The sequence below is a fragment of the Mobula birostris genome, chromosome 12 (assembly GCF_030028105.1).
Source record: "Mobula birostris isolate sMobBir1 chromosome 12, sMobBir1.hap1, whole genome shotgun sequence".
In the NCBI taxonomy this organism is placed as follows: Eukaryota; Metazoa; Chordata; class Chondrichthyes; order Myliobatiformes; family Myliobatidae; genus Mobula; species Mobula birostris.
The window spans coordinates 81,712,641-81,730,456 of NC_092381.1; the positions used below are offsets into that span (position 1 = coordinate 81,712,641).

Here is a 17,816-nt window from a genome sequence, read left to right on the forward strand (position 1 = left end):
TCAAAACAACAATAGACAGTTCCTTATCTTGCTCCGGCGGTTGAACTTGACAGTGTTGCAGGTGAGGGTTACAGGTGAGGCAAGGCTCCAGGTGAGGCAAGTGCTCCAGACACTGGTTGCAGGGCAAGACTTCAGTAGGAAGAGGCAGAGAAGGCATTCAGACAGGGCGTTTGGACAGGAACAATCCAGCAACTGAAGTTCTTCTTCTTCCTTGAGTTTTTACGGCAGTTGGCATCCACACTGTTGCATCACTGCCATCTTCAAGATTTAATGTCCTTCATTGTCCATTCACTTTAAAGCCCTCTTTCCAGTCCCGTCGCCCTTAAATAACTAAACAACCATTTCCTCCCCTGATCACTGTCCCCACATTCCAATAAACCTTTAACACTGTTCTCTACCAGTCCTATTTTGCGTAATTGTTGTAACATTTGTTGCCTTTCCTGTGCAAATTTCTTGCATGAGATAAGGATATGCTCTACTGTTTCAGTCTCCTGACATAGATTGCCAAAACCTGTTGGATGTTTATTTATGATGGCCAGAGTGCCATTAAGGTTGCTGTGCCCAATTCTCAGTCTACTTATAATTACTTGCTCCTTCTGCTTTACTCCCCTACTTCTTCCCATATCTACTCTGTTCTGAATTGAATGTAAATGTCTTCCTTTTATTGCTCTGTCCCAATGCTGCTGCCACTGTTGATTTATCCTTCTCCACACTATGCTCTTCCTCTCTGATTTTGATAGTTTAATAGTGACCTCTATAGATCCTTTTTTGACTGCTGTTTTTGCCAGCTTATCTGCTGTCTCATTTCCCATAATACCGGAATGTGCTGGAACCCACATGAATGTGATATTTTTTCCTTGTCTAGCCAGTCTTGAATTTGCAAACAGGATTTCATAAAGCAGATCCTGGTTACCTCTAGCTGTACCCGCCTTAATGCTTGCAAGGGTCGACACAGAATCGCTGCATATCACAATATTATTACAATCAACCTGCTCACTCCATTCTAGTGCTCACAATATTGTAAACATTTCAACTGCATATACACTCAAGCAATCAGGTGTTCTCTTGCTAATTTCCACTTGATAACTTGGCACAACAATTGCAGACCCTGTTGCACCTGTTTCTGAAAAAATCTGTATGCCTTTATATTTACATTCCTTATAACTATGATATTCACTGAGTATATCAGCTGTCTTATTACTGTGTTTAATCTTAAGCAATTCCAAATCTACAGAGGGATTTTCCAATACCCAGAAAGGTCTGACAGGCCACACCACACTTGGACAAAACTCTTTATCGTATACACCCATATCTTTTGCTGTTTGCTCTCCTGTCCAGCCAAAACATTCTTTTTGTGTCCTCGCCTTCTCCCAGCATGTCTGCAACACCCTTTTTGTAGGATGACTATCACCATGCCCCCTTAAATTAATCCAGTAATTGGCCTCCAGCTGTTTACGCCACAGCCCCAATGGCATTTCATTTGCTTCAACTTGGAGTGCACACACTGGGGAAGTTCTAACCGCTCCCAAGCACACCCTTAGAGCCCGAGCTTGCATGATATCCAGTTCTGCTAACACAGATTTTGCTGCTGACCCATATACAATATTTCCATAGTCTAATCTTGATCTTATTAATGCTACATAAGTATACTTCAGTGATGCAAAATCAGCACCCCATTCCAATCCAGCAAGACACCTTATGACATTTATCACATTTTTACATTTACTAACTACATATCTAACGTGTTCTCTCCATGTTAACCTCAAGTCAAAGTGCTCTCCCAAAAACCAAAAACTTTCAACTCTCTCCAAGTTACTTCCATACAGATTCAAATTAAGTCCCCTGAACTTTTTCCTTGTAAAGAACACGGCTTTTGTCTTCTCCACTGAAAATTTAACACCCCACTTTGTCCCCCATTCTTCAACTTGATTAATTCCATCTTGCATTTTCATAACTATATGTTCAATATTTCTCCCTCTTTTCCCCAAAGCCCCATCATCTGCAAACAATGACCTCCCCACTCCCGTTGGAATATTTACGAATATATCATTTATCAAAATGGAGAATAAAGTTGGACCCTACACTCCCCTGAGGCGTCCAGCAACTGAAGTTGAACTAAGGAGCTATTTATGTAGCCACCCAAAATCAGAATCATGTGCCTCAATGAAGGCACACGACAGGACCAGGGAAACCGGAAAACCTAGAATACAGATTGATGGACCGGACCGTGAACTGGAATGTGGACTTCACAGACCGGACCATGACACTGCACCTATCAATATGCCCTATCATGGGCCTACCAGGGGTCCAACATTGGAATTCCATTTTGCAGTTTCCTCTTGTAGCCTGAGTGAGAGGTCCTGATGCAGATTCCAATGTCTACTGATTTCAAAGGAGAATAGTGGTAGGGAAAGGTAATTTCTTTTTCCTTTAAATTATTTCTAATCAGATTAATATATTATTTATCAGTAAGTTAATTATTTTAGGTAATTTACTTTTAAAAGATTTATATAATTTTAAGAGTTATTTAGCTCTTTCCTAATTTTTAAAAATTCCATTATGCCTTAATGTTTAACAACATTGAAAAAGTGGCATTTTTGACTGTTAAAAGCTTTCAAGCATTTTATGACAGGTTTTTTCTTATTGGATCATTGGAGACTTTGCAGCCTGTGCCTCACTATGGGAGTCTGGGTCACTTTGGGTGAATGAAATATGTTCTCCACAGTTAACTGGCTAAATACAGGAGTGGGTAGACGAAGGGCAGGGATGGATCAACAAGATATTTGCCTGCGGACATGCTTATGATATCCTTAATAATACACGGCAAATAAACACACAATGTTTGGTGGAGCTTATCCTTTAGGCTTTACTCATAGTATTTATCAGTGATTAGATTATCTAGATTCTAACTTCTTCAGTTGCTATGCTTATTTACTGGTTATGCTAAAAACTTGCTCTTTTTGCCTGCACCAAAAATGCAACCTAATGTTGCGAATGTATAATGTACAAATCCTTGATTCTTTGAAGACCGTCCATTCAAGTAAACAGATGTAATTGTTTACTCTAAAGGCATTTCCATGCAATACTCTTCAGACATAACTACTCCTAATCTCTTTGAAGAATAAGATTCACTAATTGCTATCTTTCCTTCCCTTGTTAATGCAATCTTCTCCCTATGTTTGTTATATCAATGTTACTATTTAATTACCCATGGTAGATATCCTTTATTTCCATGTACAAAGATAATCTTGGGTATATTACACAAACACTGAAAGCAGAAGACATACTGAGCATTCCACTCTCAATGCTTCAAAGCCATCTTTATTTATCTAGGAAAAACAGCTTGTCAATGCTAATAGCTAGTTTGATCTTTTTTGTTTCATTTCAAGATGCTCAATGTGTGACTGAAAGGTCCAGCAAGATATTAAGCAGTTTTGGATCATGAGTAGTAATTAATGGAAATATTCCTGCATTGTATCTTGTCACTAACAAAACCCTGCACAGTGTTAGGCTTAGAGTTGTATATAATGGTAGTTACAAATCATGAATCATATAAAAAACTTAGATCCACGCTGTGAAATGAACTATTTCTGAATTTGTATTGGTGTGATGTTGTATGCAGAAATCAGGAATGCAGCAGGTTATAGATTGCTGTGGAAAAACTAGAGGGATTACTGCAAGTATGGTTAAAGTACTTCAATGTGAATAAATGAAGTTAGTGGAAATAATTTCAGCTATGTGTTCATTGTACAGGTTTATCAAATTAAGATTTCAGATAAGGATGGAACCACACTTGGAGGACTGTGAAATATTTGTAAGCGGAGTTTTCAGGAGATGGATAAAGAACAAACCAACAGGCCCTGGAAAAAGCAAGGATCACGATATTTGCAAACCGTGCCTGTTGAGGTCACTGCTTCTGACAGCCTGTTCTTTTGAGTAGCTTCTATGTCTGATAATTGCTAACTATGCAACTCATTGGGTGGTTTTCTTAGTGGGATCTAGGACAGGGAGTGGTTAGTCCCAGGTTCCACAATAGAAAAGAACCTCTGCGCACAATTTGCTGTATTAGTTAACAAGACATTTGGTGCAACAGGCCAAATTTGAATTTCTTGTCGAGGTAGTAACAAGTTTCTGTAGCAAGTCTGAAAAATATACATCAAAATGCTGTCCTGTGTTAACTTTCTTAGTGATTAAATTAACTACTGGGAATTGGAATTCTGTTCATTGGAGACAATTACCCTTGGAGACAATAGTTGTTAAATGGTGAATGAAGCTGGCTATTTCAGTGTTTCATCATTTTGCTCAATAAAAATGGTGACTGGATTGGAGATGGGGAGAGTATTTTCAATAATTTATTTCCTGATCATTTGAGGTGCCTGAATGACTGTTCCAAGATTTCGATACAAAGGCCTCTGAAGCTCTTGATGATGATATCCACATCAGAGAGGCAGAGAGCAGATGGTTAATAGGAACTATTAATAATAAGCTTGCACCAAACCTCATTCTATTTCCGTTGCACCCTCCATTGATAGCACAGACCCACCAGGCTTCTTTTGACGTGACAAGTAATAAATCCAAGTTTAATTGCTACTCAACTATACACGTGTATGCAGTTAAATGCAGCATTATTCATATGGGGTCAAGGCGCAAAACACAGTCAATACAGTTACATACAGCAGCGGTCCCCAACCACTGGGCCGCGGACCAGTACCGGACCGCAACGCATGTGCCACCGGGCTGCGAGGAAACGATATGATTTGGCGGTATGAGTCAGCTGCACCTTTCCTCATTCCCTGTCACGGCCACTGTTGAACTTTAGCGCATGCGAGGTCATTACCCGCGCGTCATACATGTCAGCACGGGAAGAAGATCAACTCCTCGAGCTTGCAAATGACAGCGGGCTGTAAAGTATGTTTGACATAACATCTCTGCCAGCATTCCGGATCAAAGTCAAGGATGAATATCCAGACATAGCCACGAAAGCACTGAAAACGTTGCTTTCATTTCCAACGTATCTCTGCAATGAATGCAACGAAAACTAAATTGTGGAATAGACTGGACATAAGGAACCCCATTCGAGTATCACTGTCTCCCATCACCCCTCGATGGCACCGTCTTGTTGCAGAGAAACAAACCCAGGGCTCCCACTGATTCAGCGATATTGGTGTGTTGCAATGATTTTATATGTTCATACGGGGAAAATATGTGCTGTGTGTTTAATATCCAAACGTTACTTAAAATTTTATGATGTTATTGACTTATATGTGACTTACATAACCATATAACAATTACAGCAAGGAAACAGGCCACCTCTGCCCTTCTAGTCCGTGCCAAATGCTACTCTCACCTAGTCCCACTGACCTGCACTCAGCTCGTAACCTTCCATTCCTTTCCTGTCCATAGAGCTGTCCAATTTTTCTCTAAATAATAATATCGAACCTGCCAGTACCACTTCTACTGGAAGCTTGTTCAACACCTACTTCAAGCTTCCCTGTCCTCCCCTGATAATTGACTTATCAGTATATTCATGCAAGGAAAATATGCGCTGTGTGTTTAATATTAAATTCGTTAGATAAACCCTTTTAGAAACAAAATTGAGTGTATTAGCCACTTACCACCTATATTCCAGTCGTGATTAACACCCCCCTCCCCCCCCGAACAGAATCGCTAAAGACGATTTGTGGAAAAAAGTCAGCACGTACACGTATGCGCAAGTTACGCATGTTCACTGGTGCCCATGCAAGGCTTCATGGTCATTGTAGTTTTTCTCGGGGTAAACACAACGTATTTGACTGCTACTGTTGTCCATTGGCAACCCTACACCCCCTCCCTTCCGTCGGCCGGTCCGCAAGAATATTGTCAATATTAAACCGGTCCATAGTTTAAAAATGTTGGGGAGCCCTGACATACAGCACATATAGTCACAGAATAATATTACAACAAGTCCCTGAGTGGCATGGCTTGAAGGTTGATGTTAGCTGGATGCACGTTTCTGCAAGAACAAGAATGCAGCAGTTCCTCATCTCATGCTGGGTCCATTGCAGGTGAAAGCAAATCATCTTGTCTTTCCAGGGAGCAAACACTGGAGAACAGCACCAATGTGAGTATTGGCCTTCAGGTGCCAGCTCCCAAACCATCATGGATTCCAGTGTGCCTGCCGCACTCTGCTTTCTCTCATCTCATCACTGGCGCCTCCTCTCCTGGCTGGTTAATAGACTGCAAAAATAACAGGCCATGAGGGTCCACAAAACAAGAGAGAACAGATACTAAACACCACAGACAACAAGGTAACTGAAGGCTGAGAGCAACTGGTTGAGACTGGTTGGTTTGTATGAGTGAGCAAGGATTGTGGAAGAGAGTTGGGTTTAAATAGGTTGCAGGTGATGCGTTGGAAATAAGTAGCAGGTGACTCCTGTGAGCTGGGTTGAGACTGGTAAGTACCTGCCTGTGCAGGCCTGGCAAATCCCCCTCAGATTCCCTCCAAATCTCCTGCTTCTTAGTTTATTCTTATTCCACCTTGTCATAGCACCATATACTATGGGAGAAAAATCTTACTATCTGTTTTATCTATCCCTCTAATCATTTGGTATATCTTCGTCAGGTCCCAACTCAGTCTTGTCAGCTCCTCTGTGCCCTCTTCAATTTGCTATGCTTCCACTGTCTGTAAGTTTCATAAATGCCACGGAGTGCCCATTTTAACTGCCTCACCCCTAGTTCTGGCCTCCTCCATCACTGCACATGCATCTCAATAGACAGGAAATATTGATGGTGCTGGAAAATCTGCCTCTTATATAGGACTTGTTTCCCCCTTTCCCACTTGAAGCTCCACCCACTCATGAAAACAAACACATGCTTTCACCAAGTTTCAGGCTCCTCTACAGGAATCCAACTTCTATTGAACAGCAGTTTTTTCTTGGTTGATAAGAGCTGATTGATTCTTGCCATCAGACATGGCATTTGTATAATTTAAGCTAATTTGTATTCATTGTCAACTGCTCTAGCAGATTGTGAGAAACCCTATTGTCTGCTGAAGAGCTCTAGTAATGTTGAGCATAAAGTCACTTTGCGAAATATAATTTTTAGCTTTCCACTGCAAATTGTAGCCATGCCAGTCACAATTAAGGCATTTATTTACCAAACGTCGGCACTGAAAATGAAACATGTTCATAATGATGTACTTTGCGCAAGAGAAGTTGAAATCTAATTTTATGCAATCATCTATGCGTAATTAAAAGCATATTGCTTAAATTTGAACTGTGGGTATTGAACCTCACCAAACCATTGTATTAATTATAGAATTGCAGTACTCATGGCAAATCTGTGTAGGTAAGTGTCTTCTACATTGTCCTGTGAGCTGTCGTGTTTTCACCCACCACCTTTTGAAATCTCAAGATTCTCTGCCTGAAGCAGATTGGTGCTTGCCTTCTCAAAACCTTTGCGTGACCTCAGAATGTTAACAATTTCCAGGAAATGTCAAAGGGCACTCACATCATTAAGTCTTGCATTTTCTTTGCCAGAACAATCCAAACATAATGTTATTGCTCCACTATTTTTCTCAAAACTTTCTCATCTCTCTGCTTAATGTGAGATTCTGGGATTTGTCGACTGATAGGAAATGGGGGAATGATTTGTTTTTTCGGTAACAGTGACGTGGCTATCAGTGTTTTTTCTTTATGAGTAGGTGTCCCAGCTGTTTCTTCATTTATTTTTGGTAATATAATAAAAGATGGCATTGATGCCCAAGAAATGACTCAAATCTCTGTTATTTCCTGTGAAGTAAAAGGACGCAACTCTATGTGTTTGAGAGCTTTCTTTGATTTCCCCATTGTTACATTTGATTTTTCTCAGTTTCGCCAACCTTTGCCATCAAATAATCTCATTGAATAGATTTATTTTCTAACCAAAAGGGTAAAACAAAATCTGATTTTAATTGGCTTATGTAGTTCAGCAATTTATTGTATATGTTTTTTAAACTAGAACATGTTGTCTCAGAGCATCACACAGGGAACTGGCAGAACTCAGTGGAACAAACAGCATTAGATAAGGGAAATGGACAATGGATGTTTTGGGTTGAGACCCTTCATCTGGACTTGATTTCTAGCATCTGCAGTGTCTTGTGTTTCCACATTGCTCCAGAGTTCTGTGAGAACTACACCAAGCGTACAGATCTAAAACAGACATTAAGAATGATGAAGGTGGTGCCAGCAAACAGCACCACCAAAAGCAACATCCTCACGATGGTTCACAAAGTAACTCCTTTCACCTCTTTTACATCTTTTTAATTTCAGATATGGCCCGGCTACTATTAGAGCCTGTTACCTACATTCTGGCAATGTGATTTCGGGCCAGTCGGGCGATCTGGTGCTTTGCTGCCTACAAGAGTGTTCCACGAGGTTGCAGCCAAATCACAAGGCATGGAGGCCAGGAAGCCAGAAGATGGGGCGCAAGTCATGATCAACTCCACCTCTCGCTGATCTTGCAGATTAAAGTGCCGAGGAAGATTGAAATGATCGAGTTGGGTGCAGAAGGTGAGCGAGTGTTCAGCGCCGTCTACCAGCCTCTCGCTCACTGCCGCCGCAGAAGGTGTCTGCATGTGGCAGTCTCCCACTCGCAGCTCCCGAGGGAAGGTCTTTGTATTCAAGTGAATCTCTCTATCTTTTGATGTTGTCGGTAGATGGTGCTGGAGCAAGGTTTAATTGATGTGGATTGTAGATTTGGACTCTAATTCAGGTTTATGATGTGTTCTACTTCTATTTCTATCGCTGTTTTTTGGTACTACATTTAGCAGCCTGCAGATAACAGAACACTAAACTGAGCAGTACTGAAATATCCCCTTTTATTTTATGTTTTATATTTTGTGCTTTTGATCTTTTTTTGTTGGCATTTGCACGATTTTTTTGCACATGGGAGAGAGGGGGTTTGATGTTTTTCTTTGAACGGGTTGGTTGCATGGTTCTTGTTTTGTGACTGTCTGTGGGCAAGTCAAATTTCGTTGTATATTGCATACATAGTTTGACAGTAAATGTACTTCAAATCTTTGAAGCACTCAGCAATGTAGGCACTTTGTGCAAACAAGCCATATTGGGAAGAGCCTCCAATCTAGGAATCAGGGCTCCACCCAGAGCAGTTTAGCATTTGTTATGAGGGAACCTTCCTGAAAATGAATTGCATGGAAAAGAGCCCATATTAGGCTTACTGCATGTGGGAGATGTGAGTTTACATGGGGCCCAGTCAAAATGCATACTAATTTGAACAGGGACACTCCTACTTCTCCAGGTTCCATGGCAATTGCAGTCTCTTGCAGCCCCCATTTGATCATCCTTTTCACCCAAAGATCCAAGGGCCACCGAGACAGACAGTTAGTCCAGCTTCCTTCTCATTGAATCAGAAGCTGCCTCTGGATGTCCATTTGGCATCTGTAGCTTATCAACAATAAGCTGATGAGGATCCAGGGACCAATTTGTGTCTCTCAAGCTTCAATAATGTCATGGTCCGGTCCGTGAAGTCCGCATTCCGGTTCACGGTCCGGTCCATCGATCCGTATTTCAGGTTTTCTGGTTTTCCCTTGTCCTGTTGTGTGCCTTAATTGAGGCACATAATTCTGATGTTGGGCTGGGTACATAAACAGCTCCTGGGTTCAGCTTCAGTTGCTGGCGGTAATGCACCATTAAGCTGGATGCCAACCGCCGTAAAACAAGATACAGACAGACAGCTTCAGTTGCTGGGGGGCTGAACTGCTGGGCCTTGATGCATGAATGTGGTTTGGAACTTGCTGAGGGAAAGAGAGTAGGGAAGGAACCGGATTTGCTGGGAGGGGGTCGTGTGGGTCCGGTAATGGCGGACAAGATGGTGGGGAGGTTGAGGGAAGGAAAGTGGAAAAGGAGCGGGATAGGGATTTGGGATCAGAGGTAGGCAGCTGGGGAGGTATGTATTATTGTGAAGGGAGAAATAAAGGGAATGAGGAGATAATGAGGGGACAGATGAATGAAAACCGAGACAAAGGGAATAAAAGAATAAGAAATGACAGTGGAGAAAGCTCTGAAAGTGAGGAAGATGAACATGTTCAGCGAGAAGGTGTTGTCATAATTAGGTTTAATGAGAAGGCTCAGGGAAATATGAAGAAAATTAACCCATTTGTGCTAACAACAACTGGCAAATAAGATAGGGGAAATAGTATTTGCAAAAGTCCTTAATGATGGCAACTTATTGGTAAGGTGTGTGAATGAGGAACAACTTGAGAAAGCACTCAAGCTAAAAGAGATAGGAAAATGCAAGGTGGAATACACAGGGAGGGTGGGAGCACAAAATAGTGGTTGTAAAGGAGTGATCACGGGGGTACAAATGAGTATAAATATGGAGGAGCTAAAGAGGAATATCAAAGGAGGAAAAGTAATGAATGTTCAAAGACTGAAAACAACAAAGGAGGGAGTGAAAAAGGAAAGTGAATCGGTACTGATTGAATTTGAAGAAGAAAGAATGCCAAGGAAGGTGTTCCTGGGTTTCATGAGTTACCCAGTAAGGGTGTATGTGCCGCAGCCATTGAGGTGCTATAATTGTCAAAGGTTTGGACACATAGCTAAAAACTGTAACAGGCAGAGGAGATGTGTTAGATGTGGGGGTGATCATGAATATGGAAAGTGCGGAACAAGAGTGCAGCCAAAATGCTGCAATTGTGGAGGAGCTCATAATGTGGCACATAGTGGGTGTGAGGTTATGAGACGGGAGAAGAAAATTCAAGAAATAAGAGTGAAAAGAAAGATCACTTATGCGGAAGCTGTAAGAATGTCAAGAGAACAGAATAATGCTCCTAATGAACAGGGAGCAATAGGGATACGAGAGATGCCGCAAAGAACAAATGACAGGATTTATGTAGACAAAAAGGCTCTAGTAACATTCATTGCAGGAGTGATTAATAGAATGGCTGAGGTAAAGTCAAAAAGTGACAAAATTCAGCTGGTGGTAAAAGCAGCAGTAAACCATTTAGGGTTAGTAGGACTGACATAAGAGGAAGTGAGGGAGAACCTCACTAATCAGTCAAGCCAGGAAGTGTCATGAGTTGGTTAATACTAATTATGGTGATTCTTTTACAATGGAATGCAAGGAGCTTACTGGCCAATAGCCAGGAATTCAAGCACTTTATTAAAGAAATGGTTGTAAAACCGGATGTAGTGTGTATTCAGGAAACTTGGTTGAAACCAACTTTAGACTTTGTGGTATATGGGTATACAATGATAAGGAAAGATAGAAATCTAGGGGGAGGAGGGGGTTGTGCTATGTTAATCAAGCAAGGTATACCATATAGGGTACTGGAAAAAGGAGATGATCAGGAATACATAGTGGTGGAAGTGTGGGAGAAGGGGAGGAAGTGATTATAATTAACTACTACAATCCATGTAAAAGGTTGGTTTTGGACAGCCTATTAAGGATACAAGGACAAAACAGACATAAAGTAGTGTGGTGTGCAGATTTCAATGCTCATAGCACAATATGGAGGGATCAGATTACAGATCCAAATGGAAAGGTAATTGAAGATTTGATGGAAGAAAGGGATTTAGTGTGTATGAATGATGTTAGAGGCACAAGGATAGACATAACAACAAGAACTGAGTCAGTGTTAGATATTACGTTAGTGTCTAATACCTTGGCTGGTGTTAGTAACTGGGGAGTTTGGACTGCTTCAACAGTAGGCAGTGATCACTACCCAGTTTTGTGTTCAGTGGGTGAAAGAGTTGAAGTAAGACCAGGTGGCGGAACCCCAAAGTGGGTGTTTGGAAAAGCAGATTGGGGTAAGTTCCAGAAGTTGAGTGAAGAAGGATTGACAAAGATTGACATTTCTGGAAATATAGATGAATTAAACAGTCAGGTGACTTCAGCAATTATTATGGCAGCAGAAGGAGTTATACCCAAGAGTAAAAATAGGATGAATAGGAAACTGGTACCATAGTGGACAGAGGAATGTTGTCAGGCTGTACAAAACAGAAATAGAGCATTCAGGCTAGTTAAAAGAACCCATGATATGCAGCATTTGGTTCAATATAAGAAAGCACAGGCAGTGGTGAGAAGAACTATACGTCAAGCTAAAAGGGCAAGTTGGAGGAGTTTTTGCAACAAAATAGGAAGAACAACACCTGTGGGAGAGGTATGGGGAATGATTAAGAGGATGGGAGGAGATAGAAGGGAATGGGAATATCCAGTAATGATATCTGAGGAGGAAACAGCAGTCCCCAGTAGGGATAAGGCTGAGATCAGGGCCAAGTCATTTGTACAGATACACAGTTCAGAAAATTTGTCTGAAGAAGGGAGAAGGAGAAGGGAAAGAACAATGAGTCAACACCCAGGTGTGTTAAACAGGAGGGAAGGAACAGATGATATAATTGATGATCCATTTACGTTAACAGAAATGATGAGAGCAATAAAGGGATCGAGGCCAACCTCCCCAGGGAAAGATTTGATATGCTCTGTGATGCTAAAAAATCTAGGAGAAGGAGCGCTCTTGAAGTTGCTGCAATTTTATAACAGAGTATGGGAGGAGGGAAGATTACCAAGTGCATGGAAAGAAGCAGTAGTAATTCCAATAAGGAAACCTGGCAAGCATCCATCAAAACCCACTAGCTACAGACCAATAGCATTAACATCAAATATATGTAAGATAATGGAAAGGATGATAATAGAAAGGTTGTCATATGAGCTTGAGAAGAGGGGGATGCTGGCAAGTTATCAGAGTGGTTTTAGAAAGGGAAGGAATTCCATGGACTCAGTGATAAGGTTAGAGACTGAAATAAGGAAGGCCCAGGCAAATAAAGAATCGGTAGTTGCAGTGTTTTTTGACATTGAAAAAGCCTATGATATGATGTGGAAGGAAGGATTATTAATTAAACTGCACAAGGTGGGGGTTGGTGGGAGAGTTTTTAATTGGTTTAAAGATTTTTTGTTTGGTAGAAAAATTCAAGTTCGGATTGGATCAGAATTATCAAAACAGTACATAGTGGGAAATGGCACACCTCAAGGTAGTGTGATTAGCCCGTTACTTTTCATCATTATGATCAATGATGTCTTCACAAAGGTACCAGTGGATATAGGTAGGTCACTGTTTGCGGGTGATGGGGCCTTGTGGAAAAGAAGCAGGAACATGGAGCATATAATCAGGAAACTACAAGAAACAATTGACGAAGTGGTGGAGTGGGGTTATGATTGGGGATGTAGATTTTCAGTAGAAAAATCTCAAACTGTATTTTTTACCAGGAAAAGAATTGAGGTAGGGAAGATGTTAAGGATGTATGGGATTGAATTAGAAAGGGTTGCATCATTTAAATTTCTGGGAGTTATATTTGATTCATGATTAACATGGGCAGGCCATACCAGGAAAGCTGAGGAGAAATGTAAAAAAGTAATAAATGTGATGATATGTTTGACTGGTAGGGAATGGGGAGCAAGTTGTTCAGCGTTGAAGAGAATGTATGTGGCTTTAGTGAGATCTGTGTTGGACTATGGAAATATAACATATGGATCAGCAGCTAGGTCTCTTATAAGGAAACTGGATGTGATTCAGGCTCAGGCTTTGAGAGTGTGCAGTGGGGCTTTTAAAACATCACCAGTATCAGCCCTACAGGTAGAAATGGGAGTAATGCCTTTGGAACTAAGAAGGATGCAACTGATGGCAAACTACTGGGCTAACTTGCAGGGGCACAATGATTCTCATCCTGCTAAAGGAGTGTTGCAGGAGTGCTGGGAAAATGGGAGGTTTCAGAGGGATACCTTTAGTCGGGTAGGGAATGATATTGCTAAAGAATGTGGAGTGTTTGATCTAAGGATAAGTCTTTCAGTAGTTTATCCGGTTGTAGCTCCATGGAAACTTGTATGGCCTGACATAGACTGGCATTTGTTAGAGGTAAAAAGAGAAGGAAGATATAAAACTGATTTGGTAAATGCATTTAACTGTCATGTGATGGAAAAGTATAGTGATTATACTCACATTTATACGGATGGTGTGAAGGAACCTGAAACAGGAGTGACAGGGTTTGGGATGGTTATACCAGCAAAAGAATATCAGCAGAATATATCAGCAGAAGAACATCTAATAAGTTAGGGGTGTTTACAGTGGAGAAGCTGGCAGTGTTGGTTGCGTTGCAATGGGTGCACAAAGCCAGGCAAGTCAAAGCATTGATATGTTCAGATTCATCCTCAGTTCTAGCAAGTTTAAGGTCTTTTCACACAAACAGTCGGCAAGATGTACTTTATGAAGTCCTTCAGTTAGTTGCAAGAATTGCAAATCAGGGAGGTCAAGTAAAATTTCTATGGGTTCCAGCACATGTAGGGGTGAAGGGGAATGAGAGGGTGGATGAGTTGGCAAAGAGGGCATTAAAGAAAGAAAATGTGGAAATGCACATTAGTATCAGTAAAGCAGAGGTTAAGTGTGTAATCTGGGAAAAAGTCAACCGAATGTGGCAAGAAAGATGGGACAGGGAGGGGAAAGGGAGGCATTTATATCAAATACAAAGAAGTGTTGCAGGTACTAGGGTAGGTAGTGGAAACAGAAGAGAGGAAACTGTGTGGACTAGGTTAAGGCTGGGGCATTGTGCATTAAACAAAACATTGAAAATGATAGGGAAATACCAGACAGGATTGTGTGAGGAATGTCAGGAAGAGGAGTCAGTAGAACATGCAGTTCTGAGTTGCAGCAAGTATGGAATATAGAGAGAGATGATGAGAATTAAACTAGGGGAATTGGGGGTGCAGGAATTCACATTAAAAGGGTTGCTGGGCATGGGTGAAAGAGCACAGGTTAGGGTATTTTTAGCTTTCTTAAGGGGTACAGGGTTTTTTATAGGATATGACGGATAAACAGGAATAGGGTACTAGGATGGCCAAAGATGGGAGAATAAAGTATAGGTTAGGGTATGTGTGTGTGTGTGTGTGTGATTTGGTGAAGGGATTTAGAATGTACGTCTATTGCACACTCCGGAGCAGAAGGTGGCGGTAATGCACCATTAAGCTGGGTGCCAACCGCCGTAAAACAAGACACAGACACAGGCAGACAGACAGACAGCTTCAGTTGCTGGACTGTTCCTTCCCCTTCCCCTTTCTTCTGAAGCCTTGCCTGCTACCTTTGCCTGAAGCCTCGCCAGTAATGCCGTCAGCTTCAACCGCCAGGGCAAGATGGGGACCTTGCTGTGTCTGGATAAGGAACTGTCTTTTGTGTCCTCGCCTTCGCTAGGTAGATCTGGCCATTTGATACTAACTTGAGTTAGGAACTGTCTCTGTGTCCATGCCTTCGCTAGGTAGGTCTGGCCGTTTGCCACTACCTTGTGTTGGGAACCGTCTCTTTGTGCCCTCTCCTCCGCTGGGTAGGTCCAGCCGTTTGCCGCTACCTTGAGTGGAGATCTGTCTCTCAGTGTTATGTGTCTGAGTCCTGACCCTACGTCCTGCTCCCTAGGAGAGGTCCTGACTCTGTGTAGAGCTTCGGCCCCAAGTGCTGTTCCTAAGGAGGGGTCCTGGATCTGTGTTCCTGTTCTCTCACGACCAAGTAGAGGCTTCATGTTCTCATCCTGTCGTGTGCCTCGTCCTGTCCATGTGCCTCGCCCAGCCCAGTGCTGGGGTCACCTCGTCCTGTCCAGGAGTCTCACGTCCAGTCCTGTTGCCACTCCTCATCCTGTAGCCATGTCTTGTCCTAACCTAGATCCAGGGTCCGAGCCCGAGTCAAGACCCTGTCCCCAGGTTCCGGGTCCCTGTCCAGTCTCTGGCACAGAGCCCTTGTCCACGTTCCAAGTTCCTAGTTCCTCGTTCAGGTCCCTCTTTCCTAGTCTAATCCTAGCTCAGGCCCTGTATCCTAGCCTCATCCAGGGCCTGTGTCTTGTCCAGTGTCGTTTCTTCCCAACTTCCCTTTCTTTCTTGACATACCAAGTCCTGTTCCTTGTATTTCATTGTCCGCCACCAATGCCCCCCTTATGACAGATAATGAGCCAAATGGATAATACCTATTCTTTAGCCACACTTTAATCAGAATGTATTATGTGACCGGGAGTTGGATGGTGAAATTAATGAGTGTGGCTAAGTGTCATCGTTGATTCTGTTTTGTGATCAGCCTTAAAGCATAGCAATTATGTGGTAATTTCCACATTCCTTAAAAACCATCCTAAGTCAGTTATTTACTCAGAATGCTTTCACTACAGCACCAGGGTATGTTATGTTCCAACAAAAAACAACTTGAGGAACTCAATGAGTCAAGTAGTATGTGTAGGGCGAAGGAAGTGTTGAAATCTCAGGTCAAGACCCTGTATCAGGACTGAATGTGGAGAAGGAAGATAGCCAGCATAACAAGGAGGCAGGGTCAGCAGGTGATTGGAGGACCAAGAAGGAGTGAAAGATGATGGGCAGGTGGAGCCAGGTAGGGGAGGTAGAGGAGTGGAGTTGGGAGGCAGAGGCAGGATGATCGATGATCTGCTTATAGGAGGTTGAGCCAGAACCTGCTGCTGAAAATGAGCTGCCAATGTTTGCTGCCCATACCTGCCACTGCCATTTGAAAAGTACTCTTCCTTATTCTTCAGTGTCTCCCATTGTTGGGTGCTTCTAAATAAGGCCCAGAACTAAAATGGTGAGACACAATGTAGCAGGAGGACCTTGTATAACCTAATAACATTGCTTGAGCAGGCTACACTCTCAGTCTGATTGAGAAATATCTTTGAGAGCTGGCAAAACCACACTCCTTGTCTTTGCCTGCTAGCAAAGCTGAAGAGGACTTTTAAAGCTTCAATATATCCCTGATCAATGAAACAATTAAATTGAATTTGGCATGTGGCCTTCATAAGTCAGTGCATTGATGATAAAACTTGGGAGGATATGATGCAATTGCAGGGGATTCTGGCCACACTTGGAGTATTGTATTCAGTTTTGGTTTCCCTGCTAGGAAAGATGTTATTAACCTGGAAGGAGTGCAAAAAAAAAATACAAGGACGCTGCTAGAACTTGAAGGACTGAATTTTTTTGTTGGGAAAGTTTAGTCAGGCTGTGATTTTATCCCTTAGAGTCTAGAAGACTTGAGAAGTGACCTTATAGAGGTGTATAAAATCATGAGAGATTTTATTCACATAAACAAAGTGAAATCAGAGGGGAAGGATTTAAATGGAATTTGAAGAGAAACTTTCTATATAAAGAGTGGTATATACCACTATGTGAAATCAGCTGTCAATGAAAGTGGTTGCGGCAGGTACAATAGCAAATTTTAAGAGACAATTGGATAGGTACTAGGGTTTAAAAGAGAAGATTATGGCCAAAATGTGGCAAATGGGACTAGCTTGGATGGGGCATTATAGTTGGTATGGTCCAGTTGGGACGAAGGGCCTGATCCCATGCTGCAAAACTCTATAACTTTAAAATTAAATAATTTAAACACTTAAATAAAAAACGGTAAAAACAATTCATTAAAATATTAAGTACCTTACATTTCCTCTTCCTTCCATCCAGCTATTCTGGTGTATTTAAATGAAGAATTTTGCTCTTCCTGTCCTAATTCTAATCTTCAGTGGACTGCTGAACCCTATGCGATTGCAGGGGAGATTCCTCACGTCAGTGGAACGTGAAAGTGGACACATCTGAGCAATATCTGGTGATTGTGGAGATACGTGGTAAATGCTGACAATAATGGATGGAATTGATGGCATTTCCCTGCAGTTTTCAGCCCAATGTTATGTGGAAGTGAATGGTCATTTCAATATCAAAGCATGAATGACAGTGAGGTACCCTTCCATACTCAGTGCAATTTCCTGCTCAATAATTGTCGGTAAATATTCATAGAATAAACAGTTGGTATAATAAATGTA

At 41.8% G+C, this 17,816-nt stretch overlaps 1 long non-coding RNA gene across 4 annotated transcripts in view; it reads left to right on the forward strand.

The window, feature by feature from the left end:
• The first annotated feature begins 7,821 nt into the window (after positions 1-7,821).
• LOC140206083 (uncharacterized) overlaps positions 7,822-17,816 on the forward strand; it is a 28,221-nt gene continuing 18,226 nt past the window's right edge. For 2 of the 4 annotated variants that reach the window (XR_011888055.1, XR_011888054.1), the window contains exons 1-2: positions 7,998-8,528; positions 17,461-17,776. This is a non-coding gene — a long non-coding RNA (uncharacterized lncRNA). Of the gene's footprint in view, positions 7,909-7,997; positions 8,529-17,460; positions 17,777-17,816 lie in introns of those variants that run through there. The other 2 variants (XR_011888056.1, XR_011888057.1) reach the window with 2 other exon arrangements.